Source organism: Euprymna scolopes, chromosome 30, assembly GCF_053919585.1.
Source record: "Euprymna scolopes isolate OS-2025 chromosome 30, ASM5391958v1, whole genome shotgun sequence".
Lineage (NCBI taxonomy): Eukaryota > Metazoa > Mollusca > Cephalopoda > Sepiida > Sepiolidae > Euprymna > Euprymna scolopes.
Genome location: NC_136511.1, coordinates 26,201,449 through 26,227,820, shown reverse-complemented (window position 1 = coordinate 26,227,820; position 26,372 = coordinate 26,201,449).

Genomic DNA, 26,372 nt, shown 5'->3' with positions numbered 1-26,372 from the left:
ATTAATAATATATTAATATCGTAACCAGATTAAAAAGCTCAATATTCGAGGTCCAACAAAATATAAAAAACTTAATAAAACATTTTCTAATTAAAATAGAATAAAAGTCATTGGTCGAGATAGAACACAAGTTAAATACTGAAAATGTTAATTATTCCATGGAGTTTCAATGAATTGCTCATATACTCTGGGAAAACCTGTTATCAAATGATATTCATCAGCTTGCTATGCATTTAGCTGGTTTTTACATGAATGGAAAACTCAAAATTTTGAGAAATTATGTTTGTATGAGTGTTATAAAAGTCAGTAAAATGCAGTACAACATAGTATAAAACAATGTGCTAAGGGACGTTCGGGATCAACGATGAAAATTTAAGAAAAGTGGAAAAATTCCCCTCCAGAAGAAAATAGAGTTCAAAATAGACTTTGTAGCCTCGTAGGAGATGTCCTTTTCTCTTCCTTGCAACCTTTATCTCACAGAAGAGATGTTGCGAGTTTGTCTCTGATGTATCGTTATTTTCATGGAAAGTGTTCGAATGATCTTCAATCTATGGTCCCCCCTCGCAAAACTTTCACAAGAAACACTCGTTTAGCTGTAAACACTATCAATAATTCCCCCCACTCTTTATCTGTGCCTAAACCTAAACGTAGATTCCATAAACAAAGCTTTTTTTCTTAGAACTGCACGCCTGTGGAATTGTCTTCCGTTTTCCTGCTTTCCGGCTGACTACAATATGGTTGTCTTCAAGTCTAACGTAAATACGTTCTTGATGAGCCGTTCCATATAACTTATCAACGTTACCAAATTTTCATTACTAATGATTACTATAATGCCCAATTTCTACTGTACACTCTTTAACCCTTATCCTTGAGTGGCCTCTTGGCCTTGATAATGTGGTGATGCCTATGTAAAAAAAATCGTCAATAGTTGGATGCATAGCTACAGATAAAATAGTCCAATAAAAATTGCAGTCTAACTTGCTGCAAGGTAAATTCTGTATGCGAAAATAGCATGACAAACTTTGATAATTCACTGAGAAATACACTTAGTGAAAAAGCAAATTTCGGCCTTCCTTCGAAAGAAAAATAAAGTATGGTTTAATCAGCCCAAAAATACAATACAGTATTTGAAAAGTTAAATGTAAGACATGTTTAATTGTATGCATACGCCAGACGTTCTATTAACAGAAATAAATTCAACGTTGTCTGCGCTTAATATATCAATATGAGATAAAATTAAAATTGGGTCAGAGAAAAGGAAGGGAAACTCAATTATCTTGACTGAAATATTAAAGTGGGAGGTCTGAACGGCACTGTAAGGCATATGTCGTAAAATATATATATTTATAGCAAAATAATCATGCACCCATCGACACATCCTCAACAACTATCAGCCATAGAAACACATATCAATAACTCTTCAACTAGAATAAAATTTTACATTAAAAATGTATACATAGTATTTTAATGTCATAAACATATGATATATTTGAAGTTGTTTTAAGGAATATGTCTTCATAAATGCTTACGAGGTGAAATTAGAGATCTGGAAATAAACCAAATATCTTTTACGGTATATTTACATAAACATGCACTTTTACAGTATTCTGTAGATTCCATACATCACACGCATATACACAAATAGTTGTAGATCATGTTTTCAAAAAAGTAAAACACCCCTAGAACTGTTATCTTATAACTGTTGAATAAGTTCTCAAACCAAAAATTCATGAAGTTTTATAGTTATTTAGTACAGCGGCATATTTTAGCTATTAAATCCTTATCCACAATACTGTGAACGATTAAACATGTATATCAATTAATTTAACAATATGCCTAGCTTTTTTTTATTTAAACATTATTAAAACGAACTTCTTACCATCTTTTATCATGGGTTACGTGCGAGTTCTATAATAGAAACCAATTGTCACATTCCATTGAAAAATGAACCTTCATTAATTAAGTATTCATTTTTTAATATTTATTATAAAATGATTGGTTTCATTTAATCATTACACTTAATTAATTTCATGCTATGTTTTTAGATCGTGCCAGAACTTGATATAACACATTCTAACAGGCAGTAATGTTTATATATGTGTATAAGCCAAATTGTTTATGTGTGCGAAATGTCTCTATCAAACTCCTCTCTAAATATTGTGTATATAAACTTAAAACTTGATATATAGGATATTTGGATCCCAGGAACACGTTCAATTTGCATGCAGAAGTAGTTGCTACGATGGAAAATAATTTATACACAAAAAGTTGCATTTGGAAGTAATAAATAATTTTTAGCTTAGCACCGTTCACTGGCTAGGTATTTACACCCATCTAGCAATAATTCAGCCGGGAACATTGAAGACTTAAACGCTCAATGTTATTGTGTCTGTTATATATGAAAGCAACGAAATCATTTTATTTTACTTTTGAATCATTAGGTACAATGTAATAATCAATAGAGAATTTGATCTATAAAATATACGAGATCTGCATAAATAACAACATCATACTACAGCGTATTTTACAACCGGAAACACCAGTCTGCTTGCGCGTATATAAATATTGCTAGACAAAGTCTACTATTTAAATCATAATAGATCAGGCTGGATGAAGATTCGCAACATCAGTGCGTCGGAGCGCAGAAAAAAAAACAAAGAATATTGCTGTCAAACCGTGTTTGAATCCTATCAACGCAGAAAAGTTGCTCCAGGCAGCTCTTTTCCAGAGATGACAAGAGTATTCAATCTTACCACGTATTTAGCTCTTATATAGGTAGAGGATTGCATCGAAGTGGAATAATTTCTGGATCAGTAGAACGATGCAACCATATGTTTAAAAATATGTTGTTAAGGATACTAAACAGACAGTTGAATCATTCTATCGCTTCCGCAAGTACATAATTGTGGATACAATCATCTATATGCATAAAGGTCAGGTACTACTCTCATATCTAGAGAGATGCGACTCAGAGCACTTTTCCTACTTTGACTGATAAAGCAAAAGTGAATTTGCAATGTAGTGTTAGATGATATCTGCTATTTCTTTCAACCCTTTCTCTATTATCCTCTATATTATTACAGTTATAGTAAGTGCTACGCAGCTCGACAACATCGCGGACCACAAGGTTTTGTTTCGTTGATTTCTTTTTCATTCACTTCTAATAACGGGTATATCGTCGTGGTTTCTTACACTAGCGATCATAGAATCAGTACGCATGGGCGAACAGGTATAAAACAGACTCTAGTACTTTACACATATAGTGGTTGGGCACTGGGTGTTTGAGTCACACTCTACGCTCTATACACTAATCTGGACATTTATATTTCTAGTTGGACTGTGTTTGTCACTCAGTTGAACAGTTTATTTCTCCATCTGCTTCGAGCCACAATCTGTGTCAATTGCTTCTAGCTCATAACTTGTGGCAAATACAACTCACAGCTGACGTAAAAACACATTGGCTGTCCATAATTCGTACATTTTTACAAGGTAGTAACCACTTATCAAGGCCTGGACGCCACTCGGAGATAAGGATTTTTGCGTGTACAGAAATCAATTGGATGATATCGTAGTAATCCTCAGTATTGGACATTTGATAAAGTGTCTTACTTAAGGGGGCGGTTCATTAGGAACTTGTTTATGTTGGACTTGAAGATATCCAGGTTATAGTCAAGTGGGAAACAGCAAACGGAAGATAGTTCCACAGTTGTGAACTTGTAAGAAAGGAGCTTTGTTCATGGAAGTAAGTAACAATAAAACAAAGACCGGCTCGCAACATCTCTTCTGTGGGAGAGAGGTTGCAGGGAAGAGAAAACGGCATCCCCCACTAAGCCTATTTTGTACTCTGTCAAGGCAACAGTACTCCATCCTTGGACGTACTTGGCTTTTATATAGATAAAGAACTGCATCAGCAGTGATATATCTTCTGTTATTGTTAAACACCGCAAAACACTAGATATTGCAAATAGTCATAATATTAAATACATCTGTATTTCTCAATCCTTGGACATGCTTTAAATAAAAACACACTAAATAAAGTTCATGCGATTACTCTACACGAATTAACTGCGCAAGTCATTTGCGTTGCCTGCATATCTGAACAAATCCTATCGATTGCCTACAGAGAAATCTTACCTTATATATATATATATATATATATATATATATATATATATATATATATATATATACATATATATATATATATATATATGTAAAATGACTTCCTGAATAAATAGTTTTCCAATGAATGATGAAAATATATAAAAATAGATTTTTCTAAATAGTTGTAAAAGTTAAGAAACTCCCAGGACTATATATATATATATATATATATATATATATATATATATATATATATATATATATATATATATATTCTATAAGCGGATACTTATCAAGATAATATAAAGCTCAACAATTTCATTGGAGCTCATATAGGAAAACAATAAGAATGGAAAATGAAGTCGCCAAAAATATATATTGGTAAATAGAAAAATGATTCATTTATTCAATAAAGGTATACCCATATATTGTTGGGGGATAGAGGAGACTCTTTATACCAGGGCATTTTGAAGCCAAATGCTTCTCATCAGAAGAGTAGAGAAGATGCTAGGTACCATAATGGGAATTCGACGTGAGCGTGGGATTAATTGGGAACAAAAAAAATCAATAAAATTATAGATTTTCATTTTATCGATTTATTTCGTTTCTGATGAATCCCACGCTAGACGTTGCATCCCCATTATGCAACCTTACATCTTCTCTACACTTTTGATGAGAAGCAATAGGCTTCGAAATGTCCTGGCATGAAGAATCCGCTCTATCCCTAAACAAAATATTTGTATACTGTTACTAAATAATTGAACCATTTTTCTATTTACCAGTATATAGTTGTTGTGACTTTTCGATTCTTATTGGTATATATATATATATATATATATATATATATATATATATATATATATATATAATAATTAAATGCCTACAGACTCTTATGTTTCATCCTTTCGGGAATCTTCAGTGCAGTGTGTCACGATTAACACGATTAGTCGAACGATTCGAACTCAGCAACACGAGACATCTCTGGCTCGATTAGCGAAGTCGTATCGATTCGGCTACCATTAACCTCGTGACATAGCGTTGAATTTAAACATTAGAATTTTAAATGTTCTTTACGTCAGTCAGATAGTTATCTAATCGTCTCCGATGGTCTATGCATAAGAGCTACATTGCCCGACTTTAATTCAACTGAAAGTGCTCAACGATGAGAAACGAATTTCTTAAAGGGGCTATACAAAATTATTATTTTTTAAAATAATAATTAAATACCCACATACACTAGTGTTTCATCCTTTCGGGAATATTCAGTGCACGGTGCCAGGATTAACACCAGTCGAACGATTCGAACTCCGCAACACGAGACATCTGTGGCTAGATTAGCGAAGACCGTATCAATTCGGCTACCATAAACCGCGTGAAATAACGTTGAATTTAAATATTTTAATATTTAATGTTATTTACGTCAGTCAGACAGTGTTCTAATCGTTATACGGTAATCTATGCATAAGAGCTTAGTTGACCGACTTTAATTCAATTGAAAATGCTCATATATATATATATATATATATATATATATATATATATATATATATATATATATATATATACTAGCTCTACCCGGCCATTCGCTGCTGTGGCTGAGTTTGTAAAAATAGAACACATTCCTCAAGAAAAATTGCATTTTGTTCGTTTATTTACTTTTATTATATTTTGCAATTTTTTAAATCAATAAATGTTATCCCCCCAAAAAAAAGATAAATTTGTTATCCATAAATTGTTAGGTGAAAGTTTTTTTTTTCGGGAAAACTTGCACTGTTTTTTAAAATAAATTTGGCAGCAAACGTTTCTCTTTTAAAACGGAATTGTTATTATAATAAAAAAACAGATGAATGCTTTATATGAACACTGTAAATAGTTATGTAAATGTAGAGAAAAGTTAGAGTCTTTGTTTCATGAGAATGTACAAATTATTTTTTTTAACAGATGGTCAGAAAATAAATAGAAAAATACTTCCATCATTAATTATGCAAAAAAATAAATACGATGTTGATTTAGTGTTTCAACATTATGCTCATAAATTATGATAAAACTTGCTGAGTATGCGCTGTTTTACGGTTGTTGTACAAATAGAACAGTAACTTAAATTTCGCTCCGTTCAATCTTTCGTAATTTTTGAATTGTGCCCCCCAAACGAATATAATCAAAACAGTAACATTCAACAATTCTACTTTATGCATATAAAACATAAAATATTAAAAAAAAATAATAACGAAAGGGAAATAATTACATTTTTAAACGAAAATTCAGCTTGGTATATCTTTATGTTGTTTTTTACATAAGTCCAGCTTTCACATTGGAAATGTCGACATTTATAGGTTGTCGGGTACGTTTACAACGAATTAACACTCCAATCTAGTAGATGTATCACCATTTCTGTGGGAATTTTGTACACCCCTCTCACGAAACTGCGAATAAAATCTCAAAAACTCGTAATTTCTGTTTTAAAAATGTGTTGTTTATTTTCTTTATGGATTATACTTCCAAAATAAACTGTTAAAGTTGGTTAAAAAGTAATAAAAATCCCTTTTTTTTTAAAAAAAAACAGTAATGAATTTTACGGACTCGATATTTTTCAATTTTTAAACTTTAAAAATCTATCAAAATTGTTCTATTAAGTCTATTTTTACGATATCTTCAGAATCAATGTGAAATTTAATGCTCTTTGCAATAAACCGAATATAATGTTTTAGACAAACGTTTTTTTTAATTCACGCCTCCCCATTTTCAAGTGTCTATTAAAAAGTAAATAATTTATTTACACACCAAACTTTTATATATCACAAATCAAATAGAAAAGGTCAATAAATAATGTATTCAAATTTTAAACAAAAAAGAAGTGCTTTTTATGAAATTTACCGGTAAAGTTCGAAGTTGTTTTTTAAACCACGTTGTTTGTTTTTTCATTTGTTTTTTAATGAAAGCTTGGTCCTTGCTCTTTTAATTGAAAAAATTAGGGCTTGAACTACATTTTTCGAGTAGTTATAGGCTTGGAAAGACAGGAGTTCGAATAATTTACGCCTCCCATTTTGACATGTCTATACAAAATGTAAATTATTAATTTACTCACCAATGTGTTATATATCACAAATTGAAGAGAAAAGGTCAATTAATAATATATTCAAATTTAAAAAAAGTAGTGCTTTTTAGAAATTTACCTGTAAAAGTCCGAAGTTTAAAACCTTTAAAAAAACAACGTTGTTTTTTTTGTTTTTTTAAATGAAACCTTGGTCTTTGCTCCTTTAATGTAAAAAATAGGGCTTCACTTACATTTTTTGAGGAGTTATAAGCTTGGAAAAAAGGGGTGGAATTATTCACTATTTTTCACAAAATTTCTGGCACACCTACCAGTCTACCCATGTTAGAACGGCTTTCGGAATAGACACCCCTAACCTTGCCAGCATACCCGAAAAGCTATAAAAGTTGACGTGTCGAATGTGAACGATAAGTTGATTGTAATGTAAAAATGTACCGAATTTAAAAGGGAACTAAATTCAAATTTCCATTCCTTTTTTACAACAACCGTACAGCAGAGCATTCTATGCAAATTTTACATAACTTACTGTATTAATGCTATTTTTTAAGCAAAAAAGTATTTAGGTTTGGCTGTAAATTCCTAAACTCATTTCACCCTAAAAAATTAAGGTTACTGAAATAGGAATATAATTCAATCTTTAATTTCCTGATAGTGTATGAGAAATTTATTTTTCTTCGAGTTATATTGAATTCATTAATACGGACTTCAGGGGCTTTTGTCGGAATGCTCCTGTAATTTTTTTTTTTTATTGTTACAAATTACGATGTTTGTTTTATATAAAAAATAAATTCTTGCGTTTTTATTTACTACTGAAACCATAACTTTAGTAAAGGTATTTTTTGTTTAAACAAAATAAAACATTTTCACTAGGAGGTAAGTAAAAATAATTAGTTCATTATATTCTGCGATCATTATTTGATAAATACAGAAATTTTCATTAAAATTGGTTAATTTCCTGATTTTTGGTGAATTTTTAAGTAAAGGAAAGGGTAAAAATATTTATACACTTTAAGCGTCGGCATTCATTGTCTGTGCATACTACTTTTCGATGAATATTTGATAGCAAGGCGACCACGTGTGTTTAATTAATTTAAATCAGATAGTTACATAATCAATAATCATGGGATTAAACCCAGTGAAAATTTTCCGATATTGTAAACACATTATGTTTACATTTAGCCTGTGAGACCAAAATATCGTTTTCTGAGATTTAAAAAAAAAGCGAGATCAGGAGTAAGAAAAGTCCGGAAAATCGCTAGATTTTAAACTTTTATCATCTGAAATTTTACAAAAATCGCTACTTAACCCCCCCCAAACCCTCCATATTTTTTACTTTCTACAATAAATATATATATATATAGTATAATCAATATATAAAATCTTCCGTGTTTTCTCACTATATGTTTCTAGAATTATATTGAAGCGGTTAGCTCCCGAGAAGGCTTACATATTTTATGAAGCTAGTTTTACCTGTTTTTTTCAGAGAGAGTATTTTTGCTTTTTTTGCAACAAACAAATCATAAACTCAAACTTTTTATAATTAAAGTTAAATTTAAATATACTGCCAATTCAACATCACAATAATAGTGCAACATATTTTTAAATCAGAAAAAAAAACACAAAAAAAACTTTGTTTTAGCATGTTAGAAGTATTTAGGTTGGTAGATAATTAAATTCTACTGTATTGGTATGAGTTTTTTTTTCTGTTGTTTCTTGTTTTTATAATTTTCGACTAAATACTTCTAAATTAAGCGGGATTGCTTAGATCCTATTTTAAACTAAACTTTGGAGGTGTGAATGCCCTCCCTACCTAAAATGTACTTGGAAAAATCGATTTTATAGCGAGATTTAAGAATGGTTGGCCGAAAAAAGGTGAAAAACAAAAAATAATCAATAAATAATTGTTACCAAAGGTAATAAATAAATGCTACTTTCTTTTACTTACATGAATGAGTTTATTTTATGTTTAAAAGTATTTTCAAGCGCTTTTCTTTATTTTTTTAATCTAACATTGCGGGTGGGTGGGTGCGAAATATCTCCAGATTTTCTAGAAATCCCCGCTATATTGCAATCGAAATCTCCAGATCTAGCAGGAAAACCGCTAAATTGGGAACACTGGTCACGTGAAAGGAAGCGGTAATAAATAATTGTCCGAAAATAAAAATGGCCTATCGGTACAAATAAAACCACCTATTTTTCAAAGAAAAATTAAGTATACTGTTATAATTAAAAAGAAATATATAAAAACACACATGGATATAGTAAACATATTATACCAAAATGTGGAAGCCATCTGTCCAGTGTTATTTTAGACTATTAATTGCGATCGAACATAGAGTTACATTTATATATATATATATATATATATATATATATATATATTCATATATTATTACATTACAATGTTTCTAGATATACTTTAATATAAATGAGCCGATAATAATGTCTTTCAACATGTACATCTATATATAGACATATATGCACACATATGCTACATACATTAATACTTACATATACGTGTGTACATATATAATTATACATACATATATATATATATGAAATACACATATAAACACACATATAAACACACTTAAACCGACCATTTAACAATCAACTATCAGGATAGTTCGTTAATCTCCCTATAGTTCAGACGGTGGTCCATATCTGTGCCTAAATCAAAACGCGGATTCCATGAACAAAGCTTCTTTCTTAGAACTGCACGCCTGTGGAACTCTGTTCCGTCTGCCTGCTTCCCTCCGGACTACAACTTGGATGTCTTCAAGTCCACTGTTAACAAATTCCTAATGAACCGCCCCCCTAATTAAGCACTTCATCAAATCTGCACACTAATGTAATCTTCTTGCAATAACCCTTATCCCTGAGTAGATTCCGGGCCTTGATAAGTGGTGATCACTGTGTAAAAAAAAAATGACTTTTACTAATTTACTTAGTTCAAAGAAAACTTTAGAATCTATAGTTAGGAGGAACTTTAGAAACAAGAAAACGCATGTTACGAGATCCATTGACAAGCTCATAGAGAAATTCCATGGGGCCACCCGGAAGGTGTTGAGACGGTACCATAAGTGCATTGTAGCCGGAGAAGATTACTTCCTTGAAGATTAGGGTTTCGTGTGTATACTCTAATTAAAATTGCCCATATGAAAAAATCTGGAAACTTATTGGCGACACCTCGTAAATATATGTATACCAGGCAACACGTTGATTAAAGTGATGACTTTTTTTCGTTAACTCTCAAAATATCATGGACGGGGTGATCTTCCCTCGCTCGAAATAAAATATTTTAAAAATGAAACGAGATAATAGATTGTTCTGCAGCAAGTTTTGAATTATATTATTTTTTTTTTACATAGACGTCATCACTTATCAAGGCAGATAGGTCACTCAAGGATAAGGTTTACAGAGTGTAGAGTAGTCAAAAGGACAATATAGTAATCGATAGTAATGGAAGTTCGGTAAATTTGTTAACTAAAGTGGAACGGCTCATCAGAAACTTGTTCACGTTGGACTTGAAGACAACCATATTATAGAAAGCTGGAAAGCAGGAAAACGGAAGACAATTCCACAGGCGTGCAGTTATGAGAAAGAAGCTTTGATTATGGAATCTATGTTTAGGTTTAGGTACAGATAAAGAGTGGGGAAAAATATTGATAATGTTTTCAGCTAGTCTAGTGTTTCTTGTGAAAGTTTGACGAGGGGGGAACCATAGATTGAAGCTCAGTTGAAAACTTTCCATGAAAATAAAGATAAAGCAGAGACAAACTCGCAACATCTCTTCTTTGAGATAGATGTTGCAGCGAAGAAAAAAGGGCGTCTCCCACCAGGCCACGAAGTCTATTTTGAAACCTATCAAGGCAGGACAAGTCTTTTCTAGCAGCTCCTGCCCATATGTGGCAACAGTATTCCATCCTTGGACGTATCTGGCTCTTATATTGGTAAAGAATTGCATCAGCAGTGAGATATCTACTGGATCGATAAAAGGATCTGGCCATTTTTCCAGCAGCCTTGGCAACAGATTTGATGTACGTATTCCATTTAAGATCAGGAGTAAAGGTCAAGACCAAAAGCCTGTCAAAACTTGAGGCCTCCCCAAGACGAGATCCATTAATTTTTATTGATGCCAGATGGGGATCAGAACGTTGATGATGTAAAGATAGAAGCTTGGTTTTAGATGCATTAAAAGTAACCAGCCACTCCTTTCCCCATTGTACAACGTGATCAAGATCAGAGGAGAGAGAATCGGGGAGAACTTGGTCGTTTACTGTCTTAGATGTGCTACCATAGATGGTAGTGTCATCAGAAAAATGTCTACGAATGATTTAAGGATGTGATTTGGAAGATCATTAATGTAGATCAGGAAAAGTGTTGGTCCCAGGATGGACCCATGAGGGACTCCAGCATTTATACTGTGAGCTCCTGATGTTTGCCCATCAACTACTACTCTTATGAACCTATCAAAGAGAAATGATTAAATAATTGAGAAGACATTATGTTTATAAATCTGTATACCCTTTTTCGTGTCGGTGCATCGCAATTGTTATTGGTGCAGTTAGATCAATCGTTTGCAAATGGATGTATTTCAAAATTTCAGACAAGAAAGTCGATGCCGCTGGAGCTATTTGACGAAAGGCACTAACTTTTTTTACTTTTAAAAATCAACGAAAAACCCCAACCACGGTATTTAAAACTATCTAACTATATTTTAACAGCCTACATTGCGAAGGTAAATTATTTATTTGACTCTGGTGTTTATTGATGTAAATAATATTTAAACTTATGCATGAAAAACAACAGCGCGCTGTTTGTTACGCTTTCAATAATAATTATAATCTTCTAATTCGCAATGTTTTTAATTACTCTTCTTTTAGGAAAGTGAATTTGTTGTATAAGAAAACGGAAAGGGTGTCTATAGTTTTTCTGGAGCGAACCATATTTTTCCGGTAATTTGATCGTATTAAAATCACGTAAGTTTTGTTTCGAATTGAGAAGAAATAACGATGAAGTTATGTTTATATATATATCCCACGAGAGAACGTTCGATTATTCCCATAATACTCCTCTTTTTGTCCCCTTACTTTTAGTGCTACTTTCCATCTAGCAAGTAACATACTTCCAGCCGCTATGATCACTACTATATGACATCTCCTAAATATTTTATTTCTTCAATTCTAATTAATATGTCGTAATAGGCGTAGCTGTGGATGCATATTATGGTGCATATATAGGTTTGTCAATGCAGCAAAAAGCGAACACGAATTGGCATTATTGAAGTGACGGAATTTAGTGAACCGTTGTAGCGGAATGATAAGATATTCACTTACATTTTTTTCTTTAAAAAATACATACATACATACATATATATATATATATATATACATATATATATATATATATATGTGTATGTGTGTGTGTGTGTGTGTGCGTGTGTGTGTGCTTGTGTGTGTGTTTCGAATAACAACTCAATTTTTAAAGGAACATGTTAGGATAGAGCAATACCGGGTAATATATAAAAAATGTAAAACCATAAACTTATTTAAACCTCATAAAATACGTATAATTAAGATTTATCGAACGACTGTTATTACCTTTGACTCGTTCAGTAACGGATAAAGAGGCAAACTAAAATGCAATTCTCATTGATACTCTTCTGGAGGCTTGATTCAATTCTCTGTGAGGTTGATACATGGAATATAACTACGAATTATTTAAGAGTTCTATCAAGTCATGACTTTCGTTGGTTTAAATAGTTTTGTTTTTCTGAGAAAATTTTCGACCTAAAGAATTTCGTGGCTGACGGCAAATACAAATTATCAATTCTCTTCTTAAAATTTCACAAAATATATAGCCAATATGGTCTTCTCTTTAAAATTCCCCATTTCTGTTACGCAGATCGACCATCGTGATAAACAAGATACTGTCTCTTCTGATTAATAATAATATCATATGAGATCACGTGAAACCAACTATTTTCCCGTGTAAGGAATTGTTATATTTTTAGCGAAAAAATGATGATTGAACCTTCCATTAAAAAGAACTCGCGGTGCAAACTATATATGTTTAGTATAGTCAGTATTAAGTACCAGATCTCTTGAAAATATAGATTTAATTTTCAGTAAGGCTATACTAAACATACAATAAGAAATTCATAGTCAGAACTGACTACCGAAAAAAAAACTACTTCCGTTAATCAAATTGGATCCGTAGAAGATTCCCTACTTGCACAGAACGATCTCTCATCAATGAGATACAACTAAAAAAGGATTATTTTGTCAAGACTTTATGGGGTTAATATACGTGTTTTTATTGTGCAGGCCTCTTAATATGAGAAAGCGTATGTGGGCCACAACTGCTCCAACGCTACTATTTAAATATGACAAAAAAGGAGAAAACCAGTCTGGCTACATTAACCTCAACTACACACACCGTGTCACGAACACGCATATCGTTTCTACTACGACTTGACACGACATGAGAATGGTGGTGTTCCAGCTGATTTGTTTGATTAGTAGAAACCGAGTAAGAATAACATCGTACATGAATATAGTAGGTTGAATTATCCAATTAATACAGACTATACAAATTTCTCTAAAAATAACGAAACTAAAGTAATATCGTATGTTGTCATTGTGCACGTGTGATATTACGAGAAAGATGATGTGCAACAAATGTTACCATGCCAACATGATAGGCGCTGCAATAAATGTCAGTTCACAGATATATGCATTGTTCATATTGCTAAAATGCTGTATTCTCGGCGATTGAGGATCGTGATCACATCAAAGAATTTAAAGGCGTCGTTGTATCCGTAGTTGAGTCATGACACACCGACCAAATGTGCATCGTTACTCGAGGTATTTTTTTCCTGATCAAAGCCTACGAGTAATTGTGAATAGTGTCTTCTCATTTTCTTCTCTATTAATGCTGGTGTTCCTCGGGAGTCTATTGTGTGCCCAACACTGTTTCTTTTCTATATCAATGATCTTCTAGCGAATATTATTCAAATGATTATTATGCTGGTGATAACATCTCTCTTTTTTGCGGTGCATCTCGTTCATCTCCCTTGGATGATTTAATACGCAGTTGATCTAAAAGTTGACTTAAGTTCGGTTGCAAATTGGAATACGAAATGTCGTTCTCCGTTTAATCCTGTTAATACTCAGCTCCCATCTCGTGTCTTTCAATCATAGACATTTGCTTTTTCTTTCATAGATATTCATAGACAGCTCTGTCCTTGAATAAAAAAAAAATATTCTTGAAATATCTCGATCTTTTTTTTATCTCTCATCTAATCATTCAAGGCCTTTGTGCATAAGATTTGTTACTCTTTCGGTTTCTTGTATAGTAAATACTTTTTTCCTCTCCAAATACTTTCGCTCATCAAAAGATGTTCTCCATTTCTACATATCTATATAATTATTAAATAATAACTTTGTGTGCGTATCAATGTGTGTGTGTGGAGGGAGTTCGTTCTCTGTGGATTCGGAAAAGGCTTAGACGATTTCTACGAAATTTCACACGAAAATAAATTATTTGTATATGTGCCAACAGTATTCTTTGATAGGTTTGATATCGGAATGCCTTCGATAAGTTCCTGCAATATATAATCGAAATAGTCAAACGAAATAAAGAATAGAAGATTTTAAACAAAGTAAACACCTTACACAACCTTACACCACAACTGCATTTCAGAAGTTTCGTTATCACACATCCCGAAAGGTTCGGTCCTGGATATGACCTTAAACTATATGAGACGGTGAGGCCCCAGCTTGCAGGCTTGTGGGAGTGTGGTGCCACCCTTTAATTGCGATTGCTTCCAGGTCCATTCTGACCCGGAGTGGTAGTACCTGTTAGGGTTAAATAGAAAGCGACTTGGAAAAATATATATTCTATTACAAAAAATGTCTTCAAAATAACTTGATTCGGCTTTAAATAACCTGAAAAGGGTTGATATACCGTAAAACAAAAACAACCAACTAACCGAAACGCTTGACATAAAACATCATCAGAGTGTTCTCTGATATGAAAGGCGCGCTTTCGAAATTAATGTTTAAAGCATAATTGCACTAGGACTCTTGCCTTTTTTAAATTTTAAACTTAATTTCAAATCATTATCACCGCATCAGCCAGATATATAAAAGTAAAAGTAGGTTCTTCGATATAAGGGGGCACGTTCTAAGTGAGTGTTACTGTTTATAGCACAACAGAGTCGTGATATTTAATTTTTGCATTTTTAACTTTTATTCAAGCCATTATACATAAAAAATATAAAATCAACAGTAGGTTCTCAACAATGTCATAAAGTTTACAATGCATTTCTGGCTACTTCTAAGTCGGAGGCATATGAAGCTTCTTTCCGGTGCACCCATCGCGGTGCACCGGAAACTAGACAAAGCGGTTAATCAATTTGATTGAAAAATGCGCGATTTCACACATTTCGATGGCAATAAAATAGGGAGTGTGAAATAATTGTTGATCCTCATTCAATCACGGACAATGTTGGGTCTCCCTGCTTGTATATTATATGGAAAACTATTCACGATAATTATTTTTGTGAGTATCTATCCTATTTAAAAGTTCTTGACAAAGGTCCAAACGTGTATCTGTAACTGGATCATACCTATAATTCCACATTCACTGCACGTTTTCCCTGACAAATGTCATGTTGCTAGCCACGTGCTCTTCTAAAAAAAAATATCAGAATACTTGCTCTTCAGCATTGTCTAAATTATGTTTTGTTTTCTTTGTTCCAGGTCATTGCACTTGATTATTAAGTTGTATCTATCATTTCGCTGTCTTAGTATCTCTTTGTAATACGACTTTTTAACCCAGCAGCCCATCCTCTAGCACTGAGAGTTCATGAGATGTTTTTTTTTTGTCTTTGAATTGGCTAATTTCCTCCTGTATAGGGTACTTTCTCATCATCATATGCAATGTATCCAACGATGTTATTGCTGGCATTGGTTTCTCCGATATTTTTTTATAGTCAGATTTTTTGCTACGAAGACATCGGGAACCTTGAAAGATACCACGTGAAGTTTATCAACATCCTAAGTGAAAGTGATATAATGTAGAACGAATTGGAGTCACACTAAGGACGCCCCGGCTGTCAGTCCGTGTTTTTCCCCACTAGCTATTGCACCTCTCTTTTGTCAGACTAAAGTCAATAAATATGACTTGTATTTTAATGAAGAGTTTTCGTTTATTTTAGCTTCTTACATCGAGTGATTCATATCTTGTCTGGAGTAAGTTCTATAAATTAACGCGTCTTACTTATCTAAATAATACGTTAAAATAATAAGTTAAAATAATACGTTAAAATAATACGTTAAAATAATACGTTAAAATAATACGTTAAAATAATACGTGCAAAATCAGCTATAGAGTAGACGATGTAATTGTCACGCTAGAAAATAGGACATGATTCCATTTCCGTTTGATGAAAACCGGGTTTCTGTTTGTTATAGACCATCTAATTGTTGGCCAGTTGTGTACAAATCCCAAGAAAGATATGGTTTCTGTTATGCCTTAAAGTGACACAATGATAAACGAGCGAAATCGGAGATGCGTCGCTGTACAACTCAGGCTCTCTACCGATCCATGTTATGACAAAAGGACTATTGCTAGCACCGTCAAAACGCAAATCTTAACAGTTCAACGTTTTAGGGCACAGCTAAACAAAGTTCCGGATTACGATTATGTTTTTTTTTTGTGTAGTTTTTAGTTTGGGCCCCATCATTCCACCTCACATCTTCGATATCTGCCTGACACTAAAAACCAAAGTGTACTTGGATGTGCTGAAGAGTCTGATGGTCCCTCGATGCAATCAGATGGTCGCTGGCAGACCCTGAATGTGGCAACAGAACTCAGCGCAGGTCCAAAAGTCCAAAGAGACCAAAGCTTGGATTCAGCAAGAATGTTTAGACTTTTTACCCTTCTATAACTGGTCGCCTTCATCACTCGACCTGAACCCATTGGACATACGTTTAATAATACGTCGAGAACATCACCAACATGACATCCCGCAACACCAAAGCCAGCCTGATCGCAGCAAGCCGCAGAGTACCTGCCGAGTATTCAACGAGCTCTTACATTGTGGAAAAGGCATGCTCCCAGTTGCGGGGCTTTTATTGAAGTTGAAATCAGCTACATTGAATAGATATCAGCTCTACTACATAATCAAGTTACCTGAATTGATTTTTCAATAAGAGTTTTAAAATAAAGCTGTATCGTTGTTTTATTTAGGGCGCCAAATTTATCGTTACACCCTGTATTTAAAATTATTACTGAAAATCAGCGAAAACAAGTTCAAATCTACTAAGAATAACAACATGCTATATGTGACATAAGCGTCGAAAATCTATTTAAAAGTTAAATCTCAGAGCAGGACAAAATGCTGTTTCAAAAACTAAAACGCAGAGTAACCAAAATTCCATTAAAAAATATTAACGTGGGGAAACTACAACAGTTTATTCCCTAAGAGGGATTGGGATATTGGTAAAATGTAATATGGAATTTAAAGCGGGGAGACGTTATAACAAACATAGTTTAAGTCCATATAGTAATTGAAGATTAAGAATGGAAATGCCATTGAAAACTTAATTAATCTTTGAATAAACGTTCGCATCAAGAAAAATAGTACTTAAAACACCACAACATTACAGGTAGTTTTGACCTGGAATATTAAATACCCCACTTTTTTCTTGTTCTTTTTTTTGTGCGTATTAATTTTAGAACTATTATTATTATTATTAATAATATTATTTATTATTATCATTATTATTATTATCATTATCCTTCTTCTTACAATAATAATAATAATAATAATAATTATTATTATTATTATCATTATTTATTTTATTATTATTATGATTTTATTATTATTATTGATATTAGTTATTATTATTATTATTATTATTATTATTATTATTATTATTATTATATTTGGCTTACATACGCGCGGGGGGTCGTTACTGAGGTTTAATATATTATAAATCGTGTAGATTCTGTACATATAATTACAAAGCTAATTTTCTGATGAATATATATATATATATATATATATATATATGTATAATTGTTCTCCTTTTTGTGCGTATTATTATTATTATGATTATGATCATTATTATGATTATGATTATGGTTATGATTATTATTCTTATTAGTAGTAGTAGTATTAGTAGTAGTAGTAGTATTCGTTCATTCAAATCGTATAGTGCTGCCAAATGGAGATATCATGAAAGAAATAGAAGATACATGATATAATTATTTGGGAGTGTTAGAGGGTGTAGATATTATGAACAGAGAAATGAAGGAAAACGCCAGGAATGAGTATCTTAATAGAGTGAAACTAATTGCAAAGTCGAAACTGTATGGAAGAAACCTAATGAAAGCAGTAAATCCATGGGCAGTCAGTGTTTTGAGATGCAGTTCGGGAATTTTAGAATGGTCTGACAAGGATCTGCATGCCATGGATATCAAAACAAGAACAGTTTTAGCAATGTTTGGTATATTTCACATTCGAAGTAGTGTAGCTAGGCTGTATCAAAAGAGGAAAGATGGTGGGAGAGTATTGAAAAGTGTAAAATATGTTGTTAGAACTGAGGAGATGTCGCTGAATGTGTCTGTGGTTACAAGTGAGGAGTGAATGCTTAAGGTTGTGGCCAATGAAGTTAATGTATGTGAGACCAAGGCTAATTATGTGAAACGTATGGATGGAGAAAGGACAGAGAAACTGGCTAGGAAGAAAATGCATGGAAGGTTCTTCCAGTATATAGCAGAAGTGGCTGATGAAAACACATGGTAAGTGTTAGAGCTGGGTATATGGCTAAGAGTAGTGAAGCTTTTGTTTGTGCAGCACAAGAGCAGGCATTAGGAACACGATTGTTAAAAAAAAGTGGTTCTAGGAGATCATGTTGCCGCAGAATGCCGTATTTGTGGTAAGACCTCAGGGTCAATTGTGCACCTTGCAGCAGGTTGTAGTGAACTGACCCAGAGAGAGAGAGAGAGAGAGAGAGTACCGCAAAAGACAGGATTGCATGGGACTCCAGATGTATTGAAAAGTGTTTGGGCGAAGGGTGCTGGAAAATGGGTTGAGGAGACGCAGGATGAAGTGAGAACAGATGAGGATTGCAATTTAGAGGTACGATCATCAATTGGAGCATAATCGTCCGGATTTGGTCGTCATTGACGAGGTCTCAAAAAACTGGCAGATTGTGGACTTCTCAGTACCCTGGGACAGGAATGTGATAGAGAAGGTGAATGAGAAGTGGAGCAATTATGCTCCATTGGCCTTGGAGATAAGAATTGAAAAAAAACTACAAATACCTGATGTTTTAGGCGGCTTTAAACCGCTGCAATTATAGGTACCACAACATCCTTAGGAAAACCTTGATCTTTGAAGTTCCTGGTTTGAAGTCGAAATGAAGGGAAATCCTCTGGAAATCAATCCCATCCCTTTCAAGAGAGATGTTCGTAAACGAAATCAGATTTTTTATAATTATCATTATTATTATTATTATTATTATTATTATTATTATTGGCTTACAAACACGCGGGTGTCGTAAAATAAGTTTAATATATTAGCACTCGCGTAGATTCTGTATTTATTATTACGGAACTAATTTTCTGATGAATATATATATATATATATATATATATATATATATATATATATATATATATATATATTCCTATAAATCCGTTTTTCTTTTGTCGGTATTGATATTCATGTTAAAACTCCTATTTTCTATTTATTCAAAAAGAAAATACAATTTTCTCATATATGGGTTGTGGAAAAAGCAAAAGATCTATCTAATTTTCATAATCTTTTAATCATTCCTTTTAATTAATTTCCTATGAGTCTTTTTCGTTTTCTTATGGGATGATCATCTAGTGTACGTGTAAGTATATTCATGCAGATATTCTACATGATTCATACTAGCATAATATTTTTGTAAAATATTTACAGTAAACAATAAATTGTTTCCATATATATTTATGTATATGTATATTTTTTAATCTAGTATTTCATTAATCTATCTATATATCTATAAAAGTGAAGGTGTATGTGTGTGTGCGTGTGTGTGTTTGTCTTTGTACATTTCCCTACGCAATAACTCTGTCAAATTTTAGTTTACAGACTCGAAATTTGATATACATTGTACTGAGATTTGGGACAAACGATGTGATGTGATTTTGACCAGAAATTTTGTGATTAAAGGGTAAAAGTTTAAGCAAACTCCTCTGACAATTTTGAGTGTACACTCCTTAAATTAAAGATATCGGTTCTTTGGACGGTGGCTAAACTTAATAACTTATTTTGAGCCCAAAACAATAAATTTTAAGAAGGCATAATACGGATCAAATTTTTAAAAAAGTTACCGCTTTTCCTTATTTTTTTTTGCTCAACATACACCTCCAAATACCCGGGCAACGCGGGCACCCATGCGAGTATATCTATAAAAGTGAAAGTGTCTGTGTGCTTGTCTTTGTGTCTGTCTGTCTGTGGGCCTGTGTATATTTCCCTACGAAAAAACTCAATTTTTAGTCTACAGATTCGAAATTTGATATACAGGGTACTGATATTTGGGTAAATCAATATGATTGATTTTCGGCCAGAAATTTTGCTGTTAAGGGGTCATATTATTATTTGCGCACTCTACAAAACTCCTCCGGCAAGTTGGGGGCTTGAAATTTTAGATATAGGTTCCTTGGACATGGATCTAACTTAATAACTTGATTTGGGGCAAAAAGAATACATGTAAAGGGGTCATAATAAAAAAAAATGACGCTTTTTTTTTTTGCTCAACATACACCAAACACTCGGGCAACGCCGGTCTGATATATATCAGTACCATATATCAGTAATATGGATCAGTAGTATATATGTATATATTTACAAAGTGTATATATATATATATATATATATATATATATATATATATATATAGTAGAAATGGTAATTAATAAAAACTGAAGAAAGTGCTCAATACTGCTGTAGAGCAAATATGCGTTTTATTTTTTATTACCGTATACTTCTGTTAAATTACATTATTGTTTCAGCTACCCGGCCGTTTTTGTTTTGGCCGTCCGTAGCTTCCTCAGACGTTTACAGAAATGTTCGTTATTATGGGATGAAAGAGTAAGCGTAAAAGAGTGAATGATATCAGTGAAGGGTGTTAGAAGAATGGAAAAAGAGGAAGGGAACAAGGAGGAAAGGTGGGAGGGGGGCTTGTATGTCGTTAATGTTTTAGTTTTGGAGTTTAAGGAACTTGTGTGGGATCGTCTAGGAAGTTAATTTCTGGTGTGGCTGAAGAGATAGGGATAATGCAGCGAGAAGGGGAATAGGAGGAGGTAGGAAGAGGGGGTTACTTTAAAATTCGAGTCTTAATATTAAAGATTTTGGCGTCTCGTTGGTGGGATGATTTCTAGATGAGTATGTCTTGATCTGTTGGGTGTTCGTTTAGGTTCGGGGCGGGGGGGCTATGATTCGGTTTATTTATTTAGTTTGTATTTGTTGTTAATTGTTTGGAAAGAGTAAGCTAGCGGCCGCCGGCCCGATCACACACATTCGCACGTACACACATATATACTTAAAGAAACGTCCAAATCTCCGCCCTGGTCTGCAAATATATGCACATATGTGATCATGCATGCATAGATACCCGCGTCGCTCCCACTTACGTCAAATTTTCCTTAAGGTGCGAAAATTGGGTACCTGTGTGCAAGCATGAGGGCGCTCATACACAGATACATACACACATCGACGCCCCTACCCCCAAGGAGGCGTATACACGGACCTATATGCGCATATTGATTCAGGTTTTCTTGCACCCCCACGCATACATGCAAGCGCATATACACATACATATACAAATACTCGTGAACACATACATCGACATATATACAGAGCTGCACGCGATCACACACATATGTGGACAGCAGGCAGCGGGCTCATATACTCTCATATTCACTCACGCGTACATAGGTACGTGCGCATATACATCGGTACACCATCTACACACGGACGCACGTGTGGATGTACGCGTGCGTGTATACACACACACATACACACCTAGTTATGCAGACAGTTATTTGTATAGACCTATTCATCTGCATAGAATTAAATCTAAGTTCATTTGTGGGTAGATAGGCGCAAGGAGCCATGGGAAGTTTAGAGATTTACATGTGCTAGATTTTCTAATGATTTCCCATTTAATGGTTGGTGTAAGGTTATTTTGGGTTAGATGTAGATAGTGGGTAGTTAGTAAGGTTTTCTTAGGGTGGGTAGAGTTTGTGAAGGAGCGTTTGTGTACTCTGAATCTATCTTTAAATGAGGTGACGGCCTGGACAATATACTATTTTTAGTCGTTTGGGTTTTCTTTAGTTGCGATGATGGCTTTATATACTTCTTCTGTTTGTAGGCATTGTTGAGTAAGTGGGCATTCCGATTGGTTGTTGTAGTTACACTTGTTATTGTTGTTAAGTATGTTTCTGTAATTTTTTAAATTATTTGTTGTAGTATGTCCGTTCAACTGTAGCTGAGTTTAATTGGGTTGTTGGTGAAGATTTTGTGTAGTACGTGCCTGGGTGGGGAGTGGTTGTTTATTAGTTGGAATAATTTAGTGCCAAGCTTTGTTTCGACCATTGTATATAAGTGGGGTTGAGCCAAATTATTTTCCTAGTTCTATTTCTCTTGTTTGAGGTATTGGGTGGATTAGGTTTAATGTAATTGAATGTAGTGTTTGGGTGACCACTTTCCATCAGTGCATTTTCGTAGAAGGTTTTGTGTTTGTTAAAAATTTGGAGTTTGCAGGACTTGGTGCGAAGCCTTTTTTTCGATAGATGTGGGGATGTGTTTAATTATACGTTTGATAGTGGGTTTATATAGAGTGGGTAAGTATTGTCTTTGGTGTAGAGTTCGTATGTGTTGCTTAAGAGGTTGAAAGTTACATCGAGAAAGTAGACTGTTTTTATGTTGGATTTGATGTCTAGTTTAAGGCCTGTTCTGCTCATTACTTTAGTTAAGGTTTTATTTATTTTTTAACATCTGGGCTCATTTGAGTTTTCAACTATTCTACCGCCACATATTCATCTTCCCTATCCATGTATCTCTATGCCCTCAGCCACACCAGAAATGAACTTCCCAGGCAATCACCCACAATTTCTTAACTCCAAAATTAAAATATTACCAACGTATCAAGAACCCCCTCCCACCTTTCCCCCTTGTCCCCTTTCTCATTTTCTGCTCTTCTCGCACATCTCCCCTGATATCATTCACTCTTTCATCCTATAATAACGAACATTTCTGTACAAGTATGGCGAAGCTACGTATTCACAAAAAAAAAACGGCCGGGTAGCTGAAACAATAATGTAACTTAATAGAAAGATACGGTAATAAAAATAAAACGTATATATATATATATATTGTACAAAATATATATATATGGCAACTAATGTGATTTTTTAAAATATTATTTTACTTTGTATATATATATATATATATATATATATATATATATATATATATATATATATATATATATATATATATATATACCGCTGTACCCGGCCACGCGTTGCTGTTGCTCGGTTTGATAAAATGGAACACATGTGAAAGTAGAGAAAAGTTTGATTCTTTTTTCAAGAGAATGTACAAATTATTTTTTCACAGATGTTAAGAAAATAAAATGAAAAATACTTCCATCAGTAATTATGCAAAAAAATGAAATGTTGATTTGTGTTTCAATATGCTTATAAATTACGATAAAACTTGCTGAGTATGCACTGTTTTACAGTTGTTGTAAAAATGGAACGAAAAATTCAATTTTGCTTAATTTTAATCTTTCTTAATTTTTTAAATGTGCCCCCCAAACGAATATAATCAAAACAGTAACATTCAACAATTGTACTTTATGTATATAAAACATACAATATTTATAAAAGAAAAAAATTGTTAAAAGTTAATAACGAAAGGAAAATAATTCCATTTTTAAACGAAAAAGTCAGTTTACCTTACTTACTGTATTAATGCTATTTTTGTAAGCAAGAAAAAAAGGTCAATATCCAGATACGCTACTACAGAACACCGACCACTCTAATTTGTTTTTCATAGGTAATTGAGGTCGCTGACAACGAATCTGATAGTCAAACTTGGGGCAAATTTATCGTTTGCATGGTATTTACTCCTGAACCCACGAACTTCTTTCCACCAATTTGCAGCATCCGTTTATGCTACGCGCATGCACGCTGTAGCATAAACGACGGCTTCACCAAGCAAACTACGTTGGGGGGAGGGGATTTTTTTTGGCCAGGACATAGAATTTTCTAATTTTCAAAAATACATTATAGCGCTTTTTGGGTGGAAAATTTAAAATTAGCTTAAAAAGAAATAAAATAAGAAAAGGAAAGTACACCAAGTTGGAGTAGGGTGGTAATTTATCTGTTTTTTTTTTTTTACCTGGAACATCGAATTTTCAAATTTTCCGTAAGTAACGCACCGATATTTACAAATTAGAAGACCATTTAACATTTTCCGAAGATTTTACTTTGTACATTGGGGGCACGAGCGGTGGAGTGGGGAGCGGATGTGATGTTGGCGCGCGTGCCCGCCCCAACATCACATCCCCCCAAACAAATTAGAGTGGTCGGTGTTCTGTAGTAATGTATCTGGATATTTACCAAAAAAAATATTTAGGTTTGGCTATAAATTCCTGAACTCATATCACCCTTAATAATTTAGGTGACTGAAATAGGAATCTTATTGAATCTTGTATTTCCTGAATAGTATCTGATAATTCATTGTTCTTCGAGTTATATCGAATGCATTAATACGGACTTTAGGGGCTTTTTTGTAATGTTACTGTAAAAATTATTTTTTATTGTTACAAATTACGATGCTTTAAAAAAGCAAAAATAAATTCTTGCGTTTTTTATTTACTACTGAAAACCATAACTTTAGTAAAGGTATTTTTTGTTTACACAAAATAAAACATTTTCACCAATAATTAAGTAAAACAATTAGTTCATTATATTCTGCGATCATTATTTGAAAAATACTGCAATTTTCATTAAAATTCGTTAATTTCCTGATCTTTGGTGAATGTTTAAGTAAATGGAGGAGTCAAAATGTGTGTACACTTTGAGCGTCGGCATTCATTTTGCGACCAGGTGTGGTTAATTTAAATTAAAGTTCAATCAGATGGTTACATTATCAATAATCATGCAATTAAACCCATTGAAAATTTACCGATATTGTAAACACATTCTGTTTACATAAAGCCTGTGGTGGTTTTTTTTATGATGCAATGTTGTCTACTGAGATTTAAAAGAAAAAATGCGAGATCAGGAGAAAGAAATGTCCAGAAAATCGCTAGCCAGTTTGGCAGAAAAGTAACTTATCTTGCGTTTGATAACATTTATTTGTTATATATTGTGGTAATTATAAATTATAAATAAACCGAAACTCGATGTGGAGTGGGGGGAGGCAGTGGAATCCTGGGAGGCAGTCGCTCAAGAAAAAGGTTTAAAAAAGTGCTTGGTCGACTAGTTTTATAGTAGTGGTAGTAGTTTGTTGTCCACCACGTGTGTCGGACTGAACTTTGCATAGCATCGACTTGTGGGTTATAAAATACCCCTATCGTTGATGTGTTCGTCGGACTTTTTTGTTTAGTAAAGTTACACGTTTCAAAGTTACTATTACAAAGACAATTTGCCGTTGTAAGCAACGAGGCAATACGTTGCAACTCCAGTTAGCCCAGAAAAGCAGAGAAGGATTCTCCACACAAGTGAAGAGTTTCATTGTTTTTTTTTCTTCTACGTCGAGTTCAGGTTTAGCCGTTGAGTTGCAGAAACGCCCCCCCACTTTCAGTCGGTTAAAATCTGACAATATTTGTTTTTTGACAACTTTTTCGAATCTGTGTACAGTAATACAAACCCGTGTACAGTAATAGAAATCCCTTCAGGGAGATTGGAATGCCCCCCCTAAAATGTACTTCGAAAAATCGATTTTATAGTGAGATTTTAGAATGGTTAGTCGAAAAAAAGGTGAAAAATAAAACAAATAATCAATAAATAATTGTTACCAAAGGCAATAAATGCTACTTTTTTTTTACTTACATGAATGAGTTAATTTTATGTTTAAAGTATTTTCAAGCAATCTAATGCGGGAGTCTGGGTGCAAAATACCTCCAGATTTTCT